A 19075-nucleotide genomic window follows, 5' to 3' on the forward strand; every position below is an offset into this window, starting at 1 on the left:
CTACTGATTTATGGTAAGCGGCACTTTTGTGCTGAAGAGTGATTATAGATTGGAAGTAGCAGAATGAGAGAAACACAGAATTATTAAGCAATTTTAATCCAGCAACATGGGTGCTCTGATCACACTCAAAGATAATCTAGACTTGTCTGATCCACCTGAAATACAGACAATCACATACTTTTAATCTCTCAGGCTGGAATACAGACCATCATTAACAGACACTTTCAGTTTCAAACAATGGAGGTAAGCTTACTTTGTCGAATAAAATGTGTTTGAACACGCTGTCCAATTGAAGGGCAGACAAAGTGATGAATTAGAGGAAGTTTGACAGAAGAAGACAGTGATAAGATACGGCCAACACTCACAAGAACAGCACAGGAAAGAAAGGCTACTTCAAAAAAGTAGAGTAGGGACCAGCAGAGAAAAAAACAGAGAAGACAACACAGTAGAGTACAGTAGAAAATTAGTAGAGGACATACGACAGTAGAGACAGGAGTCAAGCTGTGTAGAGCTTGTCGTTCAGTACAGAAGACTCTATAGAACAACTGAGTTTAGTACAGCACAGGACAGCACAGGCAGTTAGGTGCCATCCAGTTGACTACAATTGAGTTCAGCTGCGTTCAGTTGAGTTCAGTTGAGTTCAGTTTAGTGCAGTTCAGTACAGTTGAGTTTCTGCCATTTGGTGCAGCTCAGTTCATGGAATTAAGAATCAAAGCAATTCAGGAGAAGCTAAGAGATACCAGTTTGAATCAGTCAGCTTGGAGAGGAGTTTTGAGCGAGAACAGCTGAGCTGAAGCAGCCAACCAGAATTCAGAGAGAGCTAGAAAGGGTCAGCTTATTCAGCAGTAAGGCTTCACGATGACAATTATATCAGGTGAATAAAAGATACTTACAGAGAAGAGCTCTTAAGAATTAAAAATAAAAACAGACTATAATACTAAATAATTTTCAAGATGCCTGGTTGAGGCAGAGATATACTGTCTTACTTCACTTTCATACTTAAAGAGATCAGGCAGTGGTTGTCCTATGATGTTACTACACACTAACTTCCCTTTGTAGACAATATTTATCTGTAGACCTGGATGGTGCACTTGAAACAACTTTGCATATAGAAGCTGCAAGTCTTACTTTAGAATTGGCTTCCAAAGTTTAGGCTAAATAACAATCCCAAAAACATTTTCTTTTTTTCTTTTTTCTTTTTTATTAATTTATTCTTGTTACATCTCAATGGTTATTCCATCCCTTGTATCCTCCCATTCTTTCCTCCCTCCCATGTTCCCCTTATTCTAGGGGATCCCCAGAGGGTCCTAGAAGCCTACAAGTAGAACATTATGAAAGGCAGATCTGGGCCCAGGGTCCCACTCAAACTAAGGCACCAGCCAAGGACAATACAGGTGGTAAACTTTAAACCCCTACCCAGATCTAGCCAATGGGCAGAACATTCTCCACAGTGAAGAGGAGAATGGGATATGACTTTCTCACATACTCTGGTGCCTCACATTCGACCTTGTCCCCTGGAGGGGGAGACCTGGTGGCACTCAGAGGATGGACAGCAGGTTACCAAGAAGAGACTTGATACCCTATGCGCATATACAGGGGAGGCAATCTCCCCCAGGAACAGTCATAAGGGAGGGGAAAAAGGGGAAAGTGGGAGGGAGGGAAGAATGGGAGGATACAAGGGATGGGATAACCATTGAGATGTAACAAGAATAAATTAATAAAAAATTTTCAAGAATAATTCACGCATCAAATACTCATATACAAAGTTGTTTATGACAATTTACATAACTTAGACAACACTTTCAAAAATATGTCAAATAAAGTTGGTCATTAGTTTTTTAGAGAAAGAATAATCCTCTGGAAATAGTATCAGCATACACTTATATATTAAGTTGAATAATTAAATATAAATTATTTGAAGCACTTATTCAATATACATATTGATTGTAGAAAATATCTCTAGGTGAAGTCTTGCAACTGGCTTAAAAATGTTACTGTTATGAAATTGTATTCGTAATTTATTTTTAATTATACAATCAGAAATTACTTACTTTCAGATTATATTAGGCAGTAAGAAAGCCATTAATTTTTTCTTTCACTATTGTTTCACATTTGAGACTAATTCATTTTCCTTATTTTTATTCAGTACACAATTTAAAGACTATTATATAGATGACATATCTTTCAACAACTATCTTTTTTCTTTAAAATTTTTTCTATGTTTTTCCTTTGGCTTTATAATATCTAACACCTTTATGGGCTTTTTTATTTATTTAATTTCTGCCCTAGCTGCAGCCACTTGCCTCCTCCCTTCCCAGTCCCACCGTCCCCCCCATTACTCCATTTTCCCTCCCCTACTCCTCAGAAAAGAGGAGGCCCCCACTTCCTACTCACACCAGCTCATCAAGCAGCATCAGGAATGAACATGTCGTCCTCCTCTGTGGCCTGCCAAGGTAGTCTCACCAGGGGGAGGTGATCAAAAAGCAAGCAACAGAGTCCATGTGAGACAGCTCCCATTACTAGGGAACTCACATGCAGTCTGAGCTGTCCATCAACAACATCTGTGGAGGGGGCCTACGTCCAGTCCATGCACGGTCCTTGCCTGGTGTTTCAGCCTCAGCAAGCCCCTCCTGGCCTGGTTAGTTGGATCTGTTGTTCCCCTTGTGGAGTTCCTGTCCATGCCAGGTGGTATTCTCCTTCTACACAAGCCTCCCTATGCATTGCCCAATGGTTGGCTGTGAGCCTCAGCATCTGTTTCAAAGCCTCTCACAGGACACTTGGGCTAGGCGCCTGTCTGCAAGTATGGCACAGTATCATAAATAGCATCAAGTGTGGGCTCACTCCCACAGTTTGGATCATAGGTTTGGCCAGGCATTTATTTGCACAGTCCCTCAATTTCTGCTCTATCTGCTCAGTCTTTGTCCTTGCACGTCTTGTAGGCAGGGCAAACTTAGATTCAAAAATTTTGGGGGTAGGTAGGTATTTCCCTCCCTATACTAGGAATCTTGTCTAGTGAGGGTGAGTTCTCTTCAGAGTCCATGGTACCTGCTAGTAGGAATATCTGCTAGAGTCCCCTTCATATCCTCTGAAGAAGTGGACTGAATACCTCAACATAAAACCAGATACACTAAGTCTTTTAGAGGAGAAAGTGGGAAAGATCCTTGACCTCATTGATACAGGAAACAACTTCCTGAACAGAACATCAGCAGCTCAGACCTTAAGATCAATAATTAATAAATTGAACCTTTTGAAACTGAAAATATTCTTTAAGGTGAAAAACACTATTAATAGAATAAAATGTCAATTTACAGACTGGGAAAAGATAGTCACCAGTGCTATATCTGACAAGGGGCTACTATCATACACACACACACGCACACACACACACACACACACACACACACACACACACACACATATTAAACACTAACAAAACAAAATAGACAATTAAAAACTGAGGTACAGAGCTGAACAGAGAATCTTCAACAGAGGAATCTTGAAGGGCCAAGAACACTTAAAGAAATACTCAACTTCTTTGATCATCAGGGAAATGCAAATCAAAATGACTCAGATACCATTTTACACTTGTCAGATTGTCTAAGATCAAAAACTTAAGTGACAGCACATGCTGGCAAAGATGTGGAGAAAAGGGAACACTCTTCCACTGCTGGTGAGAGTGCAAACTTGTACAATCACTTTGGACATCAATCTGGTGCTTTCTCAGAAAATTGGTAATAGTTCTACCTCAAGATCCAGCTATACCACTCCTGAGTATCTACCCGAAATATGCTCTAGCACACGGCAGTGACACTTGCTCAACTATATTTATAGCAGCTCCATTTGTACTAGCCAGAATCTAGAAATAACCTAGATGTTCCCCAGCCAAAGAATTGATAAAGAATCTGGGGTATGTTTACACAGTGGAATACTACTCAGCTAACTAAAATTAAAAATAAAGAAATCAGAAAAATTGGAAGCAAATGGATGGGACTAGAAAAGATTATCCTGAGTGGGTGACCTAGATCCAGAAAGACACATATCATTTGTAGTCACTTAAAGAGGGTTTTAACCATCTAGTACAGGATTAACATACTATAGTGCACAGACCCAAAGAAGACAAGTAACAAGGAGGATACAAGGGAGGAAGCTTAAATCATAATCAGAAGGGGAAGTAGATTAGAGAGAGACAGTGGCTGAACATATGGAGCAAGGTAGGAGAGGGAGTGCAGACAGCTATAAAGTTGGAGCGCAGACCTTTTGAGAATTGGGGAAGGAGGATAGAATGCTTGTAGAGATAAGAGAAACTCTGTGTGTGTGTGTGTGTGTGTGTGTGTGTGTGTGTGTGTGTGTGTGTGTGTACATCTCTATGACATTATGGGCCTATGAAAACTTAAGTTTATTTATTTATTCACTTAACACTCCAACTGCATCCGCCTTCCTTTTTGCCATCCCCCTCCCCCACCCTATTCTGCTTTCCCCCTTGCCATTCTTTTCAGAAATGAAGAGCTTCTCCCTCCATATCAAGCCACCTCAGCACTGCAAGTCTCACCAGGAGTGAGTGCATCCTCTTCCACTGAAGCCAGGCCAGGCAGTCCCTCTAGGGGGAAGTGATCCTATACCAGGCAACAGTGTTAGAAGCAGCGCCCACTCCACTTGCTAGGGAACGACCAAGAAGAGCAAGCTGCCCATCAGCTACATACGCGCAGGGAGCCTAGGTCCAGACCACTCATGCTCTTTGGTTGGTGTTTCAGTCTCTGTGAGCCCCCGTGGGCCTAGTTTAGTTGACTCTTTTGGTCGTCTCTTGGAGGTTTTGTCCCTTCTGTGTCCTTCTGTCCTTCTATATTTCCCCCAACTGTTTCACACTTTCACAGAACTCCCCTCGCTTCACCACGTGCTTGGCCTCGAGTCTTAGCGTCTGTTTCCACCTGCAGCGGGGTGAAACCTCCCAGGGCAGCGGTGCTAGGCTACTGTCTGCAAGCATAACAGAGTATCGTTTATTATAGTGTATGGGGTTGGCTCCTTACCTTCCCTCAATCTTTATCCCTGCACTTCTCGTAAACATGATACATTTTGCATTGTAGGGCTTTTTTTTTTGTGAGTGTGTGGGTTGGTATGCCCCTCCCTTCACTAGAAGTCCTGCATGGCTAGAAGGAGGCCACTTCAGTCTCCGTGCTCCCCACTGCTAAGAGTCTCATCTAGGGTCACCCCTATTTTCATCCAAGAGCTTACACTTTTGGAGGTCTCCAGCTTGTCTCCCCGTTGGTTTTCCCTCCTCTCTCCCAGCCTTCCTACCTCCCATCCGTCTCCTCTCCTCACCATCTCCTACCCAGTTCCTTCTCTTCATCCACTTGTCCTGTCTATTTTATTTCCCCTTCCGTGTGAGATTCAAGCAACTTCCTTTGGGGCTTCCTTGTTACTTGGCTTCTTTAGGTTTGTGGATCGTAGTGTGGTTATTCTGTATTATATGACTAATATCTGCTCATGAGTGAGTATATACCATATGTGTCTTTCTGGGCCTGGGTTACCTCACTCCGGATGATCTTTTCTAATTCCATCCCTTTGCCTAAAAGTTGCATGTTTTCCTGGTTTTTTAAAAATAGAATTTCTTATGATCTTTTAGAAAAGCAGCTTCTTATTTAGTTCAGACTGTCATCAAATGCACTAGTTATCTGAGGATAATTAGCTTTAAACTTTCTCCTCTTGTCCCCAGCTTTGAAGTGCGTATTTAAAGCTTGAGTCATTCTGAAAAATTCTGTAGGATAATACAAGATTTTTATTGTTGGATAATATAAATAGAAATGTATTGAATGTGACACTGGTGCTAGCATGCTTCTTTATTCCTTCTACTCATCAAGTATGGAATTGCATTTTCTAAATAGTTTAAATAAATGTCCTCTATCGAAGCATGCATTATGCTTTCTTCCTCATTTTTAGGCATTATTATTTTTATTTTTGGCGTGTTATATTCCCTTTTTATCAGAGTTTGATGCATGCACAACAATGTTTATTATACTTATACTATTCACAACAACTCAACTATGTAGCTGAAGTAGGTGTTCAAAAATAGCAAAATAAATAAGAAAAAATGTGCCACTGATGGGTAATAGAGTTTTCAGGAATAAAGAATTAGATGGATCCATGTCCAGAAGACATAGATTATTTAATACACATCTACGCACCAAGCATAGACTATCTCCATTCACCTATGCACAATCAATCAGTAGTGATTGCTCTCAGAGTTACTAAAAGCAAACAATAGTACAGTACATGAAGTTAGGATGGAGATAGACATGGGGACACTAAGAGGAAGTAGAAGGAGTAATGGATATGATTAAAATACACTATATAAATTATAAACTTTTCAAAGATTAAATAATTTAAGAAAGTTCAAAAAACACGTATTTTTCTGTTGTTATTTTTATTCAGGTCATCTCAAAGACACCATTGCATATTCTTAAGTGGTAAAGATGAATCCTAGGTGGACACAGCTTCCTTAACAGACAGTCTTAATGTTTAATCTACATTAATATAAAGTATAAGGTCTACAGGAACTTTAAATGTCAGTATCTAGCTGAGTGTAGTAGGTGATATATGCCTTTACCCCAGCAGTGTTTGACAGGCATGTGGATCACTGCAAACTTGAGATCACCTTAAGATCCCAAGGATGACACTGTGGAAAACACCAAACTAAATTATAGTAGTGGGTGAAGATGCCTTCTTGAAAATTCTTTGAATACATATGAGCATATATTTATAAAGTAAACTTATAAATGCCCAAGATATGCACATACTAACATAAATTAATATAAAATAGCCTTGTTTCACATAACAAACTTCTGCTTATTAAAATGAATTGGAAAGTTGTTGAAATGACAGACAAATTGAGGAAGATATTTTAATACCAAATTAAGCTCAAAATATTCTGTAACCTTGGAAAATCTATTTAGAAAGAGAGAGAGAAGGCAGAGAAAGGTGGGAAGAGGACGGAAGAGCAGGAGAGTGAACAGGGAGGAAGGAAAGAGGAGGGGAACAGAGAGAAGAGGAGATTTCAGGAACAAGTCCTAACAAAGAATCTGCTATTGTTTTCAAGTGTGTGTATTTTGCCTTTTGAGAACAGCCCTGTATTTTTATGTCAACTGTCACATGGAGAAATGTATATGGTCTCTTGTCACTTTGGAGAGATGATCTCTTGAGGGCATTCATTAAACAAATGTTGACTCAGCATATGTGTGTATATATGTATGTGTGTATGTATGTATGTGTGTATGTATGTATGTATGTATGTATGTATGTATGTACACACACATATACACACACACACTTATATGGAAAAGCCTGAGCTGTGAGAATAGAGGCAGGAAAGTTAGGACCTACTGAGCTTCATGCTTGGATTTCCCCTTGTCTATGGAGAACCTCTGCTGTTCAAAGTGCCAGAAGGACCGTTCCTCCATACAACTTTCAGCTGGCACTATTTCTGCATCCTTGAGAAGATCCCGGCCTAAATAGGAGCAGGTCAGCATGGTAGAACTCTACCTGTTTAACACTGAGGTAGTTTGTCATGATGTTCCAGCATGGAAGTCCACCATTGCATGGCCATTAGAAAAGAAAAGATATCATTAACCTTTGTTTCTTAGAATTCAAGTTAACAGAAAACGCTGAGGTATAATTTACAGCACCACATTGTAAAACATTACAACACGGTGTTCCCATCTTCTGAAGCATTCTAAACTGTAAGGACTCACAGTTTGAAAACCTTTAAAAGACTGAGTAAATTTGAATATGTTAGTAAACCAAATGCCCAATGTGGATGTTTTATATTGGAGAATAGCATATGGACACAGGGGGAAAAGAACCATTGCTAATTCAATTTATTTTAACCTATCTTTATTTGATGTGCATGGCTGTATTGCTTACATGCATGTCTGCAAACTGTGTGTTTGATAGCGCCCACAGAGGGTCATAAGACGTGTTTGGATTACCTAAAACCAGAGCTACAGAGGGTTGTCAGCAACCATGTCGGTGCTGTGAATCAAACCCGGGTTATCTAGAAGAGCTTTCAGTGCTCATAACTTCACATTTTCATTTTAAAAACATGAATATTGGCACATCTATTAGAATAGAAATTGAGAATAATTTACCTATAAGATGAAACTGATCAGGAACATGGTGTGCAAACCCGTCTTTGTAACATCTTTCACATGGTGATTCTTCTGTCCCATCTGGTCTCATCTCCAGTGCTCGACTGTTTATTGTATGTTGGTTCTCTGAGATAATTTCCATGTCTCATCTATAGCTATAAGGAACAGCATATTCTATACAGGAGACCATATGTTCCTTCAACAAACAAAAAGAAAAGAGAAATAAAAAAGAAAATGTAGCTGACAGCTTCATTTCATGTCACAAAGCACCTCTTTCACAATCCACGTAACAATTGACATGTTATTGTCATGGTATCACACTATGCTTCTGAGACATAGGTATCTTTCTCAGACATGAGCATTAGTCCACCTGCATCAGGTTTGTACATATGTTTTCAAAAAGAACTTGTAAATGCCTAAATGTGAAATATGATGCATTGAAAATTATTTTCATGTACCAGGTATTTTTCAAAATTAGGCATATTTGGTATAACAAAATCCATCTGTTTACTCTTGAAGTTGGGTATTCCAAAGTTAAAACACAAGTAATATGTTTCCTTTTCATAAATATACATTAGTTTATAAATGTCATCAACTAGAAATGTAATACCTACTATTGGTGAATAGATAAACATTTTTATTTTTTATTAAGAAAAAGTAATTCATAAACTTTTGACAAGAGATAAAGTTTTCACAAAATCCACAAAGAGCACCTAAAGGAAAGAAGAGGTGATGTTACTTTTTTAGATGCATTAACCAAACAGCACAAAATCCAAATATACCCTCTAACTGCACATTAGAAAAGAATATACAGTTTTCTGTATGCTGACTATTCAGTATTTAATAACTTTGTAGAGTATTTATATTTAATTAATAAAATAAAATCTTTTATTTAGAACATAACTTATTGTATTGTTGGAGTAGCATAATATCCACAAATGTGTTTTTACTATGAAAAATTTTCTAGTAGAAGGAAATCAGATTTTTTTTCTCTTCATGGTCCTATCTTTATTGTCTTTACATTTTCAGTTATTTTAAAAAATGGTTTAAATTTTAATATTATAATGTAGTTATATAATTTCCCCTTCCATGTCACTCTTTCTGATCTTCCCTTTGTACTCCTGTTCTTTTCAAATTCATGGCTTCACTATTTTAACTGTTACTGTTACGTGTGTTTCAGGGTGTGGGTATGTGCCTAAATACATAAATGAAACATGAGCTAAGCAAGAGAAGTAATAGAAGGTTACCTTTGAAGTTACCCTCCAGGTACATGTTACCACTAATTGTGGATCTCCTCTTCCTTGGGGGTCACTGGCCACTGGGGGTCACTGGCCACTGGGGGTCACTGGCCACTTGGGGTCACTGGCTACTGGGGGTCACTGGCCACTGGGGATCACTGGGAGCAGAAGCAGTGAGCACAGCTTGGATTGCCCATGAGTGTGACAGAATGACTTCCAGGAACAGCTTCAATGAGACATGTCAACTTTATTCAAGGAGGGGAGGAGAATATATCAGACAGGGGAAACTCAGCCCATCACCTAGTAGGTGCTCACACTGTGCTTTATTTGTATTTGGCAGCACATTTCTACCATACAGATGGGAACACAATACCTAGTTATCTTATGGGGAGCTTTTGCAGGGAACTGTGTCAGAGGTCATACTCAACACATGGTCATGCAACTGCGCCTAGTGATGCTCTCCAGGGAAGGTCAGACAGAGAGTAGAAGGCCCTTCTGTGGGGGGGGGGGGAAGGAATCTTCCACTTTGTACCTAGTTCAGAGAACCTTCCAGACATGGTGGACTTCTTCTTTAAATAGCAGGGTCCTCCAACAACTAATTAGTTGTTAGAAATCTTGTGTTTGTAGGTTTTTCTTCTATTCCCACTAAGGTCTCCCTGGCTGTCTGACCATGAAATTACTAGCTGAGTATTTGTTCCAAAAGTAGAAGCATATGGACTTATTCTAGAAAAAGACTCTGATAAATCATGATTCTGCTTATGAGCAAAAGGAAATAAAATTATTTCATATAATAGTAAACATAAGTGACTCTAAAAATTCCACCAGAGAATTTCTACAGCTGATAAACACTTTGAGAGAAATGAATAGTAAATGATTAACTAAAAATTTAGTACTTTTCCTATATACAAATGACAAATAGGCTGAGAAAGAAATCATGGGAATAACTCCCTTCACGATAGTCTCAAATAATAGAATATATCTTGAAATAACCATAACAAAGCAAGTGAAAACCTCATTTGATTAAAAACTCAAGTCTTTGAATAAATAAATCGAAGAATATATCAGATGATGAGAAGACCTCCAATCTCATTGATCAACAGAATTCACATAGTAAAAATGGCCATGCTACAGAATTCAATCTACAAATTCAAGACAATCGCATCAAAATTCCAAAAAAGTTTTTAACAGACCTTGATAAGACTCAACTTCACATGGAAAAACAAAAACACCTGGGATGGTTAAAACAATCTTATACAATAAAAAGAAAAATTTCTAGAATTATAACCATCCCTTATTTCAAGCTGTACTTAGGAGCTGTATTAATAAAATCACATGTGTTGGTATAAAAACAGAGAGGTAGATCAATGGAATCAGAGAAAATGCCCAGACATAAATCCACACACCAATGGAAGGTTTTGCTCTTTGGGTATGTGCTGTGGCCTTGCTGTCAAGTTGATTCCTTCATTAGCATTAGAAGCTCGTTCTTCAGGATTCCAGCATCTAATGAAAACCAGCTGGGACATCCAGCCTCACAGACTAAGTAGCTTCTGGATTCTTGAACTTTCCACTCATAGCAAGCCATTGTTCCAATAGGTGGATCACAGCATGTAAGTTATTCTAATAAATTCTGTATGTGTTAGTGTGTTTATGTATGTATGTATGATGTATGCTTAGATAACTCTGACTAATACACACTACCCTCCATCAAATTGCTCAACCATAGTTGTGGTCCCTGTGGAGGCTTATTGTTTTCATAATCTGGGTTGAGAACTTCTGATCCACAGACTAGTGCAGATCTAAAATTAGTTCTTGGTTGGTGCCATAGTTTGTGCAGAACCCCTGGGCCCAGATCTGCCCATCATAATGTTCTACTTGTAGGTTTCTAGGACCCTCTGGATCCTTCTATTTGCTCATTCTCCCATACTTCTGTCACCTAGATTCCCAAGAGGATGTCCTCACATCTGTCCCACTTTCCTGGTAGGTGAAGACTTTCATGGGACATGTTGCCCCTTGGGCTAGTGTCCAGTTATAAGTGAGTATATACCATTGTCATCTTTGCTTCTGGGTTAACTCACTCAGGATGATCATTTCTAGTTCAATCCATTTGTCCACAAATTTCAGGAATTCCTTGTTAGTAATAGCTGAGTAGTATTCCATAGTGTGAAAGTACCAGTTTCTTTATCCATTCTTCTACTGTGCCTATGTGTTCCAGGCTCTTCCCCACTTTCTCCTCTAACTGAATTAATGTCTCTGGTTTTAAGTTGAGGTCTTTAATCCACTTGGACTTCGAGTTTTGTGCATGACGACAAATATGGGTCCAATTGCATTTTTCTACATGTAGACATCCAGTTATACCAGCACCATTTGTTGAATAAACTATTCTTTTTCTATTGAATAGATTTGGCTTCTTTGTCAAAAATCAAGTAACCATATGTGTGTGGATTCATTTCTGGGTCTTCCATTCGATTCCATGGATCAACCAGCCTGTTGCTGTGCCAGTACCATGCTGTTTTAATTACTGTTGCTCTATAGCACTACAATTAGTTTCTAAAGTCTTTCCCGTCTTCTTCTTTTACTGTTGTCATAAAATATTGTTTGCATTCTGTTAAACATGTACTTTTCCACTTAGGGTCACTAGCATTTTTACCTTTTCTGAGCTGAGTGTACTTTTTTGTATAGTTGAACTTTTTGTGTCTGAATATATTTTTGGTGCATTTAACATTTTATTGTAGGCTTTGAACTTTTTCAAATCTACTTTATTGGGGTTCTTTAATGCTTATGCCTACCTTCCAATCCCCCTACCCTAGATAGGAGAGAAAAGATGTTAATGGGAACAGGAAAAGTCGACCTTTTTAGACTCAGTTCCTTGGAGCAATTCCACTGGCATAGTCTGAAGGGTACCAGAAAGCCAGTTGAACCATAAACCAGCAACTCAGCAGAAGTTACTGCAGCCACAGCTGCTGAAACCCAGAGCAGTAGCTGAAACTTGGAACCTTGATGCGTTCTCTGGAGTGGTTCCCTCTAGGAGCTTCTTGAAATGGAATGATGGACAGCCAAGACCAAAACAAAACAAAACAACAACAACAACAACAACAAAAAAGCCCTATCTCCTGGTTTGGGCATATAAAAATATATAATACATATTATATATACATAATATACACATTATATATACACACACACATATATATATGTAAACATCCATACTAGGATGTTTATCAGTTAGCAGAGACCATGCCCCCACAAAAGGCAGTTCCTTCTCCAATGGACAAACATTACTTGTTCTCTAACGAGTCTGTTATCATGAGAAAAACACCACACACTCTTAAACAAGTATTTTTCACATCCAACACTTGGGATCAAAACAAAAACATGTTCACATCCATTATATTTTATTAAATGAAGATTGAACACACTTTTTAAAAATAGGGTGCTATATTGATTCACAATAACTGTTCAGAACATACATATTCCCTTTATAAATTATATACATCATCTCTATGTTAAGTATAAATATTTGAATTGTACATATCAGAGCCAAAGTGTTCCTATACATTTTTATTGAAAATTAAGATGAAAACATTAAAAAATTCAGTTCAGCTTTTATAAAATAATAAGGCAAAATAGGTAAGAATTTGAAATATAACTATATTTGGTATATTCCTCAGGGCAAAGTTTGAACTTCCTTGCATTTGCTTTTGTGCTATGTTTTAATAAAATATGGTATACAAGTAAGTTAGAAATTATAAATCATATATGACAGTATTTTAAAGTTTAAAATAATTTCAAGCAAAGCAACTTGGGTAAGATTTCTGTGGCCACAAAGGTAATATCTAATTCACCTTATATGTTCATAAACTACTAAAGGATATTAAGTAAAATTACATTTTGTTTCAATGTGCTCTTTTTTTTCCAGGAAAATATAGATCTTAGAAAATATAAAATTCACAGTAGGTATGGATTTCATAAAAATTGAGATGCTCTGAACACTCCAAAAAGTGGTTCAATCAGAATCGGAGAGGGCAAGATGCAGGAAAACAGCATTGGGCCTATAGGATGGAGAAGGAGCATCCTTCTACAAAGGTACCAGCATTGGGAGACATGAGCAGGACGCCCAAAAAAGGAAACTCTGGTTTCTCCCTTAATCGTCTTTCCCAGCCAGCTCTAGATACACAGATGGAATTTACAATTCCTTATTAGAAGGGTGACTTACTAGTAGGCTAGTATTTTAAAGTAATAATTTTTATTTTAAAGTAATAATTTTTAAATAAATAAATATTAATAATGTACTATAAACACAGAATCCCCTATCCGGTAATGTGAGAATTATTACAGTTGAAGACCTCTTTGAGACAGAGAGTTTTCAGCAAGCTGTGAACTGGGGTATAATAACCATGTTCCAAAGGATAGGTCCACACCTATCCCCAACAAAAACTGGATTCTCTTGGTCATAGAAAAAAATACAATTTTAAGTAAATATTCATATTATGGAGGTTAGGAAAATGATAAGGGATTTTAGCAAAAAAGATAAGTTAGATGTTTTAGTTGAAATGTCTTTATATCAATTGCTATTAAAGCTGTCTTTTAAAAAATTCTGTCCCAATTTTAAGAAGTACCATATATTGTGTTTCATAGATAGAGGAAAATAGCCATATAGTAATTAGAGTTGTTAGAAAGTAAGGAATATCACTTAATGGCATATAGAAGTAATTTTAGGTACACATTTACAGATTGAAAATTTGTGTCATTAAATCTGGAGTATATTAAATATAATATTCATATATAAATACTTACTGAATTACCTTGTAGCCAAGACCAAACCAGGTAAGTATATACAGATTTGCTTTAAAATTTTCATCTATAAGCTTATATGTAAAAATATTTTCCAGGTTTGGAGGAATTTCTTTAAACCAAAACCTTACCTGGAAGTTTTCACCATTAACCTCACCCACAAGTATTGTCTACTCTTAGTGGATGCCAAATGATTAGGAGTAGGAAGATTGATATTTCACAGCAATAAGACACTTTGTGTCATAGTCCTGTGTACTCTCTCTGTGCCTACAGGTCTATAGAAACTATGCTGTGTACCTCCTCTCTGCCTTTACATTATCACCTCAGTGTTGATGAACTCCATGACAGGTAAACATCACTGAAATCTAAAAGAGAATACAGTCAGAACTCTAAGAGGAAAATTACAATGAAAAAAAGAATAACAAGAAATATCGTTCATCCTAATTATTTGAAATTCACATGATAGGAAGTGTTATGAATTACCCCGAGACATTCATTTCTAGTAGTGTAGACTGTGTTTTAGTTATCTTGTATTTCAATCAAAGATAGAAGCTTTCAGATGTATAATAATGAGAGAATGCTGTCTTGGTTGTTTTCTTTTTCTCTTGCTTTAAAGCTACTTTTTTGTCTCTTCATCTCTTAGCTCTCTGGTTTTTTTTTTTCATATCATATTGTGAGTCATCGCTTCTGGATGCATTTCTTTGTAACCACTGAAGAAAAGGAACTGCAGAAGTGGAGCTAACATTTCAATATAGAAGGAATGTGAACAATATATTAAGCTGCCTCTATAAGACCTCAGTTGAATTAAATCGGCCCTATAATAAATAATAGCACTTTACTGAAAATTGATTATGTGTGTGTGTGAGTGTGTGTGTGAGTGTGTGTGTGTGTGTGGTGTGTATGTATTCACTTAAAGGTGGATTTTATTGTACTTTTTGGCTGACTTTGCTTCTGTTTCTGAAACAGCACAGATTTCAAGAATACTTTTCAGGGAAAATTAATGCTTTTAGCTCTGTGCATTTGGATGGTTCAGCAAAATATCTTGCTGAGTTGATGACACATTTCTCAAGCCAAACCACTGTTTAATGAAGTTTCCTAGTCTCTTGGCAAGTGGAGGAAAAACCAATGTATCCTTAAATTATCAACATATGGAAGGAGAAGACTTCCCTAACAGTGAATTTAGACTCAGGTATATATCATTTTCTTTTAAAACAACAGTCTCTTAAAATAGTTTTATGATGTCAACAAACACTGGGAAAGATGGAATGTTTTCCTCCACAGTAAAATTATATATGATGACAATTTCTTATTCAAATTTACAAATACAAGAATCATTATAATAATGGCTGAGGCTTTAATACCATAATGACATTTATTTTAAGTTTCAAAGAATAATACATTTTATCTGCAATTCTGTCAAGGCTCATATCCTTATGAAATCTGATATTTCAAAGAATAAAGCTCCCATAGGTTTTTACCATGACACTTATTGAAATTCTATGTGAGGCATTCTTGGTGAGTAACTATAAAGGGAATTAGGAAAACTTTGTTTATTGCCCCATTTGGAAGTGTAATGCCAATCACCTTGCAGTGTAGTCCACATTTTTTATCAATGGTTTCTCCACATCCTGTGCTTTCTACTTGTTTTTTTTAAAAATAATTCATTAAAATAGATTATAGGGAACATGAAAGAAAAACAGATAACAGGTGAGAGTCTGGAAATCAGTGACAGAAGCTGTCCTACAAGGGTAGCTTTCCTTAGCAATGAACCAAGGTCTTATTGCAGAACAGACTTCACAAGAACGTCAGAAGTTCTGAGAAGGGCAGAGCTCTGCAGAGTCAGAGCCCTTAAAACACAACAGGAAATCACATGCTGTTGCAGACTTCTGGGACAAATTAGAAAAATATATTTGCAAGATGATGAAAAACATCAAGACAAATGAATTTCACATCTTGAGCCTTATTAGTTATGTCCTCTCATTTCCTTAATTGGTAACCGCTGATTCAGGGCTTTGACCAGGAGACTGTATGGTGCTGGATACTTTATTTTACATCATGCATAGTTTTTAAAGATTTATTTGACTTTAAATGTGTGTGTGTATGAGTGTGTGTGTGTGTGTGTGTGTGTATGTGTGTGTGTGCGCACACAAACGTAGGCATCTGTGTGAATGGATATGTGCTCATGTAAGTAACAGAAAAGGAGGTTGAACCATCTGGAGCTGAGTTACTGGCCGTTTTGTGCTGCTGGACATGGGTGCTCAGAACTGAACTCATGTCTGTGCAAAAGCAGCAAACAATCTTAATGGTTGAGCCAGCTCACCAGCCTCTTTATTATTTTCAGAGAACTCATTCACACAGCCATGTGGAGGGATGAAATTTGAGATGGTTGTCGAAAAAGAAAACTTAGCTGGAGACTTTCCAGGAGAACTGGAAGATCGGAGAGCCCGGGGAACAGAGTGTCCGTTGTTTCCTCTCACCTCTGACTTACTTGTCTTTCTAGAGTCAAATAGCTTTGGCTTCTGCTTGAGGCTTGGAATTCGATGCAGCACGGGGCCCTAGAGTTCCAGTGGAATTATGGGCCCTGCTGTCCTCTCACCAGAAATAGAACTGATACCAAAAATCTTCCTCATTGGAAATCAAATGTGTTCATCAGGTAAAAAGTAATAAATGAATGGGACAACGTGGGGGAGGGATATGGATAAGCATATCAATTTTTATTTACTAACCCACTTTGTGTATATCCCTGTGTATTTTAGAATATTTGTAAGTAAATTCTGAATAATATATGCAATAATATGTAATAATGTTAATAACAAAATAAAACTTTTTGAATAAGCAGGATAAAATCTGATGGTTGTATGCAGAAGCAAAGGAAGACTACGTTTTCACTCTTGCTCCCTACTTCCAAGAACTCAATCAGAAGTATCATTATCGTATATTAGACTAGATATGAAACAGCTTTCCTAACTGTAAGATGATAATAAGCTAGCAGTGTCATAAAAGCTTACTCTATAACTGGGATAACAGATATAAACTAAAAAACTAAGCTTTTATCAAGCAAATTAATCCAGTTCATTTTTATCCAAAATAATATTATCTTTTCATTGTGATCTTATTCTGATTCTATGCCATGAAAGTTTAATTTCCTTTCTATAATTTCTACCAATACGTAGCCTGCTTCTTGTTTAGCTTCCTGTGACTCTTCTGGGTAAGCAGCCTGATGTGAGTCCACAGTCTGTTCCTGGGACCACCAGAAATGGGCCACGTCCAGTGCACTGGGCCAAGGGTTTTATTCTACCTGGTGTCCCCTGTAGCTATAATTTCTTTGGAAATGAATACAATAAATCTCTATACTCTGTACATTTGTTCTTTGGCCTCTCTCATCAATTTTTCTTTCATTCTGCACCTGAAATTTAGTCACCAATAAATATCTTCTGTTTTCTCTACTTTGCCTGTCTCCATTTGCTCATCTCCTTCTCTGTCACAGATCCTTTTAACGTCATTATTTACCTCAACTCCACATATATCAAACGCATTTCCACAAACTTCCCTAATAGAGTTTAAAAATAAAGCTCTAAATGATGTGTCACAAATTAACTTTTCCTTTGTAGGAAAATGTAATCTTTTAGTTCACTATGATTAACAAATCAACCTTTCAATCTTAGTCTAAATATATTTTATAAATCCTCATTAATTTAAGATTAAAGTTTTGTTTTAATTATATTTTCTGTATCTACCACCACTGTTGTTTTATTTTGTTTGTTCAATGTAATGCCAAATATTTATGCTTTCTTTCTAAACATAATCTATAAATCTTGTTCACCTTTTTTATTTTTTCTTAAAATTCCACCACCTTACTACTTACATATTGCATTGGTATAACTATAATCACAACCATTTTAACTCTTGTTCAATATTTCCTTTAAATAATGTTGTATACAATATTTTTATAATGGTGGATACCATTAATGATGTTTTTTCTTTTGGGGCATTTATAGCACCCTGTCCTGATTCACTTTATTTTTATCTTGTTATATTTATTCCTAATTTTCTAGTATTAATCTTCACCTAAGCTATTGTCTCCATAGATTTTTGAACTATTGTTTGAGGTAGATTTATTTTAAAAATAAAGTCTGTGTATTTTGCATAATCTCTTCTAAGCTTATCTCTGGCCCTTCTGTGTGTCTGTTGGAAAAGTAAGATGAGGTCTTGATTTATGTCAGTTTCAGGATGTGGGAAGTGTTACTGTACAGGGCTTATGAGGGTCATGAAGAGTGTGTCACTATGAATAGTGTGCCACCAACAGCTATTTCTCTGCTTCCACGCATGACCCAGTCATCTCTCAGTCTTTAATACTGGGAGAAGAGAAGTTTGGCATTTTCCTCTTTATTTTCAGAAGACTGTTGACTTTAGCAATTTAATTCAAGATTTATGTTTTTTAAAAAAATTTTACTATACATCCTTTAAAAATCCTATGCCATGATTAATAAGTAAACTGAATTTATGAAATTTTTTGAAAGAGAGAGAAAAGGAAGATAAATTTGCATAAGAAGTGAGGACCTGGGAGGAGTTGAGGGTAGAAAAATATATTTAAAATGTATATAAATTTTCATTAAAATAAATAGCACGTACATTTTTACAGTTCTACTCATGTGAAACTTTGTCTTTTTACTTTAATTGTATCATGTATCCTCTCTTTAATTTCAAATTAAAATTATATATTTTGTTATAGCTTTATATTTATTATTTTCATGTATGTTGAACTAGGATCATTCATTAAATTGAGAAACATTGTTCCTTGGTAGTATCATTCCAATCCTTTCTGTCATAGACTGCAAATATACATAATTTTATTATTCTATTCCATGTAGTCTCAAAGCTGAAATTTATGTCTTGGGGAGGGGGCAG

This window comes from Acomys minous, assembly GCF_964271855.1.
Source record: "Acomys minous genome assembly, chromosome: 9".
Taxonomy (NCBI): domain Eukaryota; kingdom Metazoa; phylum Chordata; class Mammalia; order Rodentia; family Muridae; genus Acomys; species Acomys minous.